The 10,359-nt window shown below is 35.2% G+C and overlaps 1 non-coding gene across 1 annotated transcript; it reads left to right on the top strand.

Moving 5' to 3' along the window:
- Positions 1-7,581: 7,581 nt before the first annotated feature.
- Positions 7,582-7,662, top strand: TRNAL-UAG (transfer RNA leucine (anticodon UAG)). The gene has a single exon. It is a non-coding gene; the product is annotated as a tRNA-Leu (tRNA).
- Positions 7,663-10,359: the final 2,697 nt, after the last annotated feature.

Raw genomic sequence — 10,359 nt, 5'->3', positions numbered from 1 at the left:
CGACCAGTGCATACTTCCTGTCCTAACATATGGAGGAGAAACATGGACTTTAACAGAAGCCCTAAACAAAAAGCTGAGAACAACACAACATCGCACGGAGAGAAGTATGCTAAAACTAACATTAAGAGATAGGAAGACAAATACATTGGATAAGATCTCAAACAGGTGTCATAGATATTGTAAAATACATTGAACAGGCTAAGTGGAGATGGACTGGCCATATTGCCAGATGCAGTGATGACGGGAGATGGACTAGAAAAACAACAGAGTGGAGACCAATGGATGGAGCAAGACAAAGAGGAAGACCGAGAAGAAGGTGGAGAGATGAACTGGAACAAATTGCAGGAGTGAGATGGATGGGAGAGGCAGAAAACCGAGTGATCTGGAAAATCATGGGGGAGACCTTCGTCCAGCAGTGGACAGAACCAAAAGATTGAAGAAGAAGGAGAAGAAGAAGAATGTTTTAGTCGAAGTTATATTCAGTACAAGTTATATCTGAAATATTTCAAACAGAATAAAAATAAATTCCATACTAAATTCAGATCTTTTACGCTTTCAATTTTTACTAAAATTTAAATAATTTCATTCGTTATGATGGGAAGTTTTTTTTTTTTAATATGAATAGTATTGTTAAACTAGTATTTGAGCACTTTGCTATGGACTTATTTTTATTAGTTCTTTTTATTTCAGCACACGTTTTTTTATTTTTTTATTAGAGTGAGTTTTAAGTTAAGTAATATAGTACATTCTATACATTTCCGAAATTGCACTTGATCTTGACTAGATCTTGTCTAAAATTAAAAAAAAAATTGACTAGATATTGGCTAAAATTTAAAAAAAAAAAAAATTCCATTTCACTAGGAGAAGCAGGCAGTAATCCGAAAGACAAACGTTCTCACAAATCGTTTATGTTGTTCTGCTATAATAAACATGAACAGACAAACAACGGTGCAACATATAAGTCGGTACTCTGTTTAATAATAATATCGTTATTATTATTAAATTTTTAAATTTAATTTAAATATTTAAATTTATCTGTTGCCTTCATCGTTATGAAAAAGAACGTGCTGTGTTATGTTCAAGGACATTTGAAACTAATAACAAAAATGGCTTTCTTTCATGCTACTGGCAAACGTAAACAGATGTTGGGAATTTGTGAGGATTCGTAGTCCGATAGTACATCTTAAAGGATTTGTGAAAGTTTCAGTAAGTCAAGTGCCGTTGCTCCCATCCCTAGAGCATTGACTTTCTTGTGAAATCAATAACATGCTCTTAAGAGCTACTTAGAATATCAGATAACAGTAAAGCAAAAAAAAAAAAAAATTACAACAAAGCATGTTTACGAGGATTTGGAGTTCTTGCGTTCATAATATTCTCAGTCAAATAATGTTTTCAATACCGAATCCACCCACTTGTAAAGTGCAGCTAAATCCAAGAGACCAATGTATGGTTTCGGTTACATTAAGCGTGATTCTTCGGGAGACTTTACCATTGAAGGATGAAGAGTATTCGGCTGACCTCTCCATCTGAAATGTCATTATAAAGATTCTTCGCCTTCAAGATAGCATTCGCACCTAGGTTTTTTTCACTCAGAGAGCATGATCACGAACTACGCTGATTAGATGTCTCCGAAAACGTACGTTTTATAAATTATTTTTGTTTTTTATGCTATCATAAATTCGAAACCGACCGGTGTTGATTCATATAGGTCATTACAGTAAATTCTCTATTTAACGAAATCCTATATTTATTTTTTTCAGTATTATACGAAAACATTGCAACTTTTTTAACACACAGTTGAAGAAAAACTGAATCAAAATGTATTTTCTTACCAAACAAGCGAAAATATAAAAATGTCATGGCAGTGGTGGGATTCGAACCCACGCCTCAATGAGACTGGTTTCTAAAACCAGCCACTTAGACCGCTTATATTTTATTTTCTCAAAATCATCGAAGTACATCCGGACGAACTATTTACATATATATATATATATATATATATATAATACGTACATAGCATGCTTATTTCAGTTAGCATTTTTCATTGACATTTCATTTTCATAAGGATAAGTTGCTGTGGATATATATATATACAATGTTTACTTCCTTTTATACAAATAGATACACATAACTACACAATACTTGTACACTTATATATACATATGTACATTATATGTTTAGTTTTTAGTTTTCTATTCCGTGATTTCTTTGCATTTCAGAGTCAGTTGTATGAGCTTGTTCGCATGTTTTTTTTTTTTTTTTTTTTTTTTTTTTTTACGGTCGGTCTTTTATTTCCATGATCTGTATGTTTTCTTCATATTCTTCAGAGAAGATTACGCCTATCTTCCGCCATTGGTGTTTTGTTATCTTTTTCTCTTATGATTTCATTTAGTTTATTAAGATTTTTGAGTATATATGGACCTGTTTCTCTTCCATAAATTCTGTCACATCTCCATGTCCAGATGGAACACATTGTTGTTATAATTATAACTGCTACGGTGTTTGTTATGTTTCCTTCATTTAACCAGAATGATGTGTGTTCTGTGACCGGTTCTTTGTGTTTTATGAATATCTGAACAGTGCTCCATATTGGAGAGGTATGGGGGCAGTATAACATTAGGTGGTATAGTGTTTCTGGTTCAGGGCAGAGGTAGCATTTGGCTGGGCCTTGAAGTAGAATACCTTTGTATGTGCCACATATTTTGGTAGGTAGGCAAGCGTGGTGAACTTTGTAGTAAAATGTTTTTAATTTCGGGTTTATAGGTAGTAGTCTGAATGCCTTTTTGAGTACATTGGATAATTTTAATTTACCTCTTCCAATTTCTCTGTGTTGTGGTGGTGGTATGACCCCTCGCGTGAGAGTGATATGTGCTATTTTTGGTTTCATGTTGAGGAAATCTTTTATTGCTATACGGTTATTAATGAAGTTGCACCCTACGCAGTTTCATGGAACATTTTTGATATTTTGCCATTCGATTGTGGAAGGGAAAAAATTATTGGTGGGGAATTATTCTTTGCATGTAGTGCATGATACATGCACTCCGTGCTTTGTGTTCCGAGTAAGCTCTCTCTATGATTTTTACTCTTGCACTTAGAGTTTTTATATGTACGTTTATTAAACCAAGTCCTCCTCCAGCTTCTATATCGTGAAATATTGTAGACCTTCGTATTTCGAAACCCCAAAATTTTGCACATTCTCTGTGAATTTTGTCCATTTCGTTTGCCATTGTAATTAATGTTGGTTACAAGGTAACATATTTTTGATAGTAAAACTAGTGACATATTTTTGCTTTGCTTTTAATTGATAGTTGTGTGGGTCTCATTTGTGAAATTTTTTTAGTAAGTTTGTTACTGGCTACTTCCGATTGTTTGTTATGTTGGGTTGGGTCCCCTATGATGATTCCTAAAAGAGGAAGGTGTTCATTGATTTTAATTTCGTTCGGCATGGTTGGCTTATTTTCCCACCTGCCGACGAACATCGAGTGACATCTATGAAAGTTTAGTTTTAGTGCAGATGCCTTTTCAAAACATTTAAATATATTCCAAATTTCAATCGTGAAGGACTCGGCTGTGGTTAGCATAACCGTAACATCGTCGGCATGGGTTAGTACTTTTATTTTCCCTTCTTCTCCTATATGAGTACCCGCTAGGACGGGATGTTTCCGATATCGCTCGTATCACCGGCTCTAAGGCAAGAGCAAAAAGGATCATTGATAAATTGTCTCCCTGTCCTTCCGAGCAATAAATTTTTACCGAAATTCCAAACCTGTAGCTTTAATGACTTCGTTCAGGTAGTGGTGACTAACCGCATCGAAGGCCTTTTCTATGTCCAGACTTACCAACAGGCATGGTTGTTGTGTTGCCTGATAGTGTTCGTATATACATCTAACTCTCAGAATATTATCTTCTATTTTTCTGTTTTTTAAGCCACAGGTTTGGGATTCTGATATTATTTTGTGTATGTGTTTTTGAATTCGTTGTAATATGATTTTTGATAAGATTTTAGTCTGTGTTGAGGAGTGTAATGCCTCTCCATGTGTGTTTGCGTTGTGGTGTCTTTATTTTTGGGTATGAGTGTTATGTAACCGAGGTTGAAATATTCTGTAATGCTTTCCGAATTTTGTTTCGGCCAACATTTTCATAAATAGTGTCTCAAACAGGAGTATTAAGCTTTATAAAATTCAGCAGTGAGACAGTCGGGTTCTGGAGATTTGTGTAGTGGCAGGGACTTTATAATATTTTTGCATTCAGTTTTCGTTATGGGTAAATCTATACTTTCAGCTTCTGTCTTTGTTAATCTCGGTAAGCTTCTTAGTACGTTTTCTGTTTCTGTTTTGTCACTTTCTTTTTGGGAGAAGGTACTTGTGTATTGTGAGTGGAAGAATCTGAGGAGGTTTGCATCTCCCTCGACCTCCGTCTCCTCATGTTTTATTTTATTAATGGTGTAGTTTTGTTTTCTCTACTCTTCAAAGAGCCAAGCTGCTTTGGACTTCCCTTCATCATGTTACATTGTTCTGATTTTTGCACGTATCCAGGCCCCTTCAGTCTCTTTTATTTCTATTTGTTTTAATTTTCTTTAAGAGCGTTAAAGGCTATTTTGGTTTGTTTGTATTTCCTGTGTTTTCCTATTTGTATAGCAGTCTTTTTTACTTGTATTTTGAATTGGTTCCAGGCATACACTGGATTTTCTATTTCTGTTATATTGTCTAATATTCTTTTTATTTCTGTTGTAAATGTATCCGTGTTAATTATACTGTTGTTTAACTTCCAGAGTGGGTAGTTTCTGTTGGTGTACGTGTTTCTGTCGTTAGCTTCATGGGAAAGTTTGCCCTTCACCATGTAGTGGTCACTAAAAGTCAATGGCAAAGCTCCTTAACGGTTAATCCCATATATTAGCTTATGTAAATTCTGTCTAGCCGTGAGGCATTGGTGGGGAGAATAATGGGTATATGCATTTCGTGTTGGTTGTAATGCGTGGAATGCGTTTTTGACGGTCACTGTTGATCCATACAGGTCACTATAGTAAATTCTCTATTTAATGAAATCCTACATTTATTTATTTTTTTCAGTATTATACGAAAAAAGTGCAACTTTTTTTTTAATACATACATGAAGAAAAACAATCAAAATGTATTTTCTTACGAAATAAGAGAAGATATAAAAATGCCATGGCAGTGGTAGTATTCGAACCCCGCCTCAATGAGACTTATACCGCTCGGCCACCAATATTTATTAATCCAATGCATCTATATACATTCAGAATAAATATATATACAACTATTTGCAGATATATATACAATACGTACATAGCGTGCTTTTCAAAGGAAACGTTTTACATTGATATTTCATTGTAATTAATTTATGTACAACACTATAACATGCTCAGAGGATATTTCCACCTAAAGTCCTTTTCATTTCTTTGAGCAGTCATTTCTCTTTATACAGCATAAGTTACATTGATTTGATACAATGCTATTATCTTATCTAAGGAAATAAATTGCTATTTACATACATGCGATGTATGTTTCTATATACAATGGTTTTACATTGATATTTTATTTTCATATACAACATGCTCAGTGTCTATTTTCTCCTAGACTACTTTATCATTCTTTACATATCATACATTTTTTACATATAATTACTTTAAAATTTGTTTTTGCAGTACATGGTTTATTCCGCCATTATTATCTCTTTTTGATTGCTACTCTGCATATGCAGCGTTGCTTTAACATAAAAGAGAGGGTTACATTTTGGCAGAGAGTTGAGATTACCCAGCGGATCAGTACAGTATCGTCACACTCTTCCACTGTATAGACTGTCATTGACATTTTTGATACATAAAACTAAGCTACAACCTTTATAGTTGGCCAATATTATGCACAAAAATACAACTTAGACTGCTCGGTCACGCTACCTAGCTATTACGTTCTATATACTTCTCTTCTTGCTCGTGAAAGAAATTACATTTGATTCATGTAATAAGGTTAATCATTTATATAAAACATAAAATAAATTGCATGCCAGAATGAGACCTTTTACTATACAAAATTTTTAAATAATTACATATGTTTTGATAATGTCCATTTTTGTTTTGCTCATAATAGAAATACTGTAACTGGGCTGGAATGCGGTGTTTAATGTGTTTCGTTATTGTGATGTACTCTGCAATCTCTTTATTAAGGATGATTTCAAGTGAAGGAATCCAATGTGCACTACTCCACTCCCGAAATTCCCCATATTAGATCTCGGCCACATGTTTAAAATATTCATTTGAGGTGAAGCAACGCGTATGATCTTCGCGTAAGGACCAATTCCACCACATGGAAATCATCCAGTCATATGTAAGTTAAATAATATTTATCTGCAGGTTATGGGATTTTTGTGCTGCCATTCTTAAACTAATTTTACTTATTTATTTATTTGAAAGTTGTGCGCTTATTTTGAAGAATAATCTGCTGGCATTTGTTATCAGATAGCTGAGCATCCTTTACGCGAAGTCAGTAAAAAGATATTCTTAGAAATGAATGTTTCCTTACCAATAAAAGAGAACGTCTAGTTCAATTTATCTTCATTTAGAGGTGCCGTCCTCTTGCAATATGGGAATGGTGAACTATATAAAGACTTGGAGTTCTTTCAATCTAAGCCGATCTGCGACTTCTGTGACGTTCAGTATAGATGGAAATGAATGGAAAAGAGTCAAGAAAACTGCGAATGCGGCAACCCAGCAGGGTCTGGCAGGAAACGAAAAGTTCAGATACGTTGGCCGCAGTTCACCAGAAGCTAGGGAATGGAAACCACGATTGACTGCAGTAGAGATGGGATGAATTAAAGACATATCTTACAATATAAACTCTTTCTAGACGCTAACTGGGGAACAAGACGTTAATTTGAGTGTTAGTGGAGTTCGATCGTTAGTTCGGGGTCGTGAATGGAAATTCCCCTTTCACTATTACTGCGTTTTTTTTTCATTGTTTTTTTGTTTTCTCAGTTATATGAACCGGATTTGTTCTCTTTTCTAATTGCAAATGTTTAGATTTATTTTAGATCGGTAATTTTGTTATGACAGTAGGTTTTATGTTAAGAAATCTGTTAGTTTTGTTAGCTCGGGAAATTCCGTATCAGATCCTAACACAGTAATTCAAATCACCAACACTGAAGTTTAGAGGAGTTTTGTAGTTTTGCCATACAGTTCCAGAAAGAGCCCCCCCCCCCATCTCTCTCTCTCTCTCTCTCTCTCTCTCTCTGTGTGTGTGTGTGTGTGTGTGTGTGTGTGTGTGTGTGTGTGTGTGTGTGTGTGTGTGTGTGTGTGTGTGTGTGTGTGTGTGTGTGTGTGTTATTGTCTCATTAACATTCTGTATTTTTTTCAGTTGCATTTGAAAAGACTTCACGAAAACAGAGATTCAGTCTGCAGTTTCCTTTTTTTCTCTCAACCGAAATAAAATTTAAAAAAATGAAAAGAAAAATAAAGATAAAAGAAGAAAGAGAAGAAAGATTATATTAAAGAAATAAATCCTGAGTTAATAGAATCTAAATTCCTATCAAGAGTAACAGAATTAAGAATAAATGTGCTAATCGATAGGTAGTGTGGCCGAGCGGTCTAAGGCGCTGGTTTTAGGCACCAGTCTCATTGAGGCGTGGGTTCGAATCCCACCACTGCCATTATTTTTGCATTATTTGGTAAGCGAGTGAAGAAAATCATTAATTAAAAATAAAACCGAAATACCAATTTTACGAACCAGTTTGCATTTTTAACGATTCTGTCCTTATGCACTCATCAAAACGTCCCGAAGCTTCAATAAGTCAGCAAAGCTACTACATGAAAGATTTCACTGCCGGAAAAGATGGAAATTGGGATCATCTTTGCTAAAAGGTACATCTGTAGCTGCATTGTTGTGCTTATATATGCGTGCTAAGGTTACAACTGGATGGCAGGTTTCTATTTGGAAATACTGCTATTGGTTGTTTTGGAATTATAGCCGAAGCATCTAAAGCGGCGAAGTAGTGTATAATATTTATAAATATTTATATTTATAAGGTTGTTTTGTTCGCTGAAAATGCAAGAGTTTGCGCACTGAAAACATTCACGAGTTCTTTGAATTTTTGAACGAATTGGGAGTCGCAGGTTTCCACCCGAAAGGCATCGTTAATACTGAAAGAGCTACGGAGTCAAACCTAAACACACGTTCAAGTATGCGAATGGCTTCTAGGTTTGAAAATAGCTTGTCTCTGAGTGCTCTAAACACACAATATCAAAACCCCTCTAAAACGTATTCGTTTTAAATTGTTTCAGGGTTTACTGTTATTTAATAGTTTTAATAATTCTGTTAGAACAGTACTGATCGCGTAAGGACGTCACTAACTATGCAGAAATGAGTAAGAACGGGAATAAGTTTTCTGGAAGTCTACTCTTCAATTCAAACGAATGATCACGAACTTGGGATGGGGCGGGAGGATTAGGCATGCGAGGCAAATTTCCATGCACAGTGAATGAACTACATAACCTCGCTATTAAAAGTTAAACTCTTTTTTATCTTTAAAAAGAGTGTATGTAAAATTTATCTTCAATTCATTCCGTGTACTGTACTCATCGCAGTTCCCTTCTCCTCCCTCCCCTCCTGAAAAGCAGTGCTTTTGTAAGATGCTACCAAGATTGTCTGAACCTTTCGTTTTTTCGCACACTTGACGGTAAGTCAGGTACATCCTACATCGGTTCCCATTCGTTCTACCGATGCCAGAGAAATGGTAAATCGCCGTAGATCGAAACACTTGTAAGCCGTTACTTAATGGTTCGTCATTCTACATATCACAGATGAAGAACAATCAGAAAGAAGATACCTTCTTCGAGGCTTTTTCATTCGATGATTAAAAACGACAAGTAACAGTTAAAGCACAAGAGTATGCGCTTGCGAATTTCCGTAAAGGATATATCAACTCGGCGATAGCAAATATCAGGAAAGGGAGTTATCAAAACGCATTAAAAAAAAGAACTCTTAACGCCTTTCATTCTCTAGAGGAAGCTGACAAGGCTATTTAGGCCTAACTTTGGAAATTGGGAGGCAACCATTCGAGGAAGAGAGTATGGCAGACAACTGCCACCATCTCGCGGTCTCTAACTTTAAAGCTTATGTTGTTGTCTGCAATAGGATGGGTTGTGTGGTGATTTTTCTTGAGTTGGGATTAAAACCCAACGTTCGAGTTCTAACGATCAAAAAACTTGGAAACAATCGAAAAAAGACAGATCAAGTTTCTCTGGTCGGCGACCAGCGCTATGGGTGGAAACGCTATTTACACAGGCAAAATTACAAAATTAAATTAAATTAAGTTTATATTAATGTATTTAAATTTCATTATTAAATTAAATAACGCTTTTTTATAAGTAAAATTCGTTGAAATATATTTTTAATATATAATTCATTTTCTTTGTACATAACATATGTAAGTTAACTCTAACTGAATGTGTAACGTGAGACTGTAAGATTGCCAAATCCAAGAGGTAAGCAATGATTCGTTTATATGAAAACAAGGGCTTAAAACAGTGAGCGAGTTATTTTATAATAAAAGTGATGACTGGAGTAAATTATTTATTCCATTCACTATTTATAAAATAATGATAATAATAATAATAATTATCCTCCTGGAAACTCGGGTTTTTCGTCCCGTAAAACTCAAGAAAATTGACCGTAGTACCCGCATTATTTCAGACAGTGACATATCTTGTTAGGGTTAGGTACCAAGAGATGGCAGCACTTGTTTGCCAGCCTCTTCATCGGCGGCTGCTATGATTAGTGATAGACATGGGCCAGCTATCTCTGATTGGCTACCGGTGGAGATTGAACTGCCCACTCAGTCTCCAAAAGCTAGATAGGGTATAAAGGCATCGCCTACTCCCTATTAGGGAATAAAAGGCGTTAGTTGATTTTTATAATAATAATAATAATAATAATAATAATAATAATAATAATAATAACACAGGAGTCAATATAGCGAAAATTTCTCTCAACAGTAACATGATATGTGAAAAGAGATGAAGTAATGAAATAACGTTTCAGCACATTACATTATATGTAGCTCAGTAGAAGTGGTGTTTGCACTCTATGACACTTGACTGCACAAAGAAAGACTTGTGTTCAAATCTAGTCGCCAACTAAAAGAATATTTTCTAAGCCTTTTCTCTACCGGTTCCCGAGTTAGTCGATCTTTGGCACAGGACAACGTGATTTTTCTCCTGGAAACTCAGGTTTTTCGTCCCATGAACTCAAGAAAATCAACGGTCGGACCCACACTATTTTCAGACATTAAAATATTATATTAGGGTTAGGGAGCACGAGATGGCGGCAATTGTTAGCCGTCTTCTTC

The sequence above is a fragment of the Typopeltis vanoorti genome, chromosome 3, assembly GCF_054136105.1.
Source record: "Typopeltis vanoorti isolate ZY-2024b chromosome 3, IOZ_Tvanoo_1.0, whole genome shotgun sequence".
NCBI classification, from domain to species: domain Eukaryota; kingdom Metazoa; phylum Arthropoda; class Arachnida; order Uropygi; family Thelyphonidae; genus Typopeltis; species Typopeltis vanoorti.
Note: the sequence above shows the minus strand (reverse complement) of the source record. Positions and strands in the feature narration are given on the sequence as shown.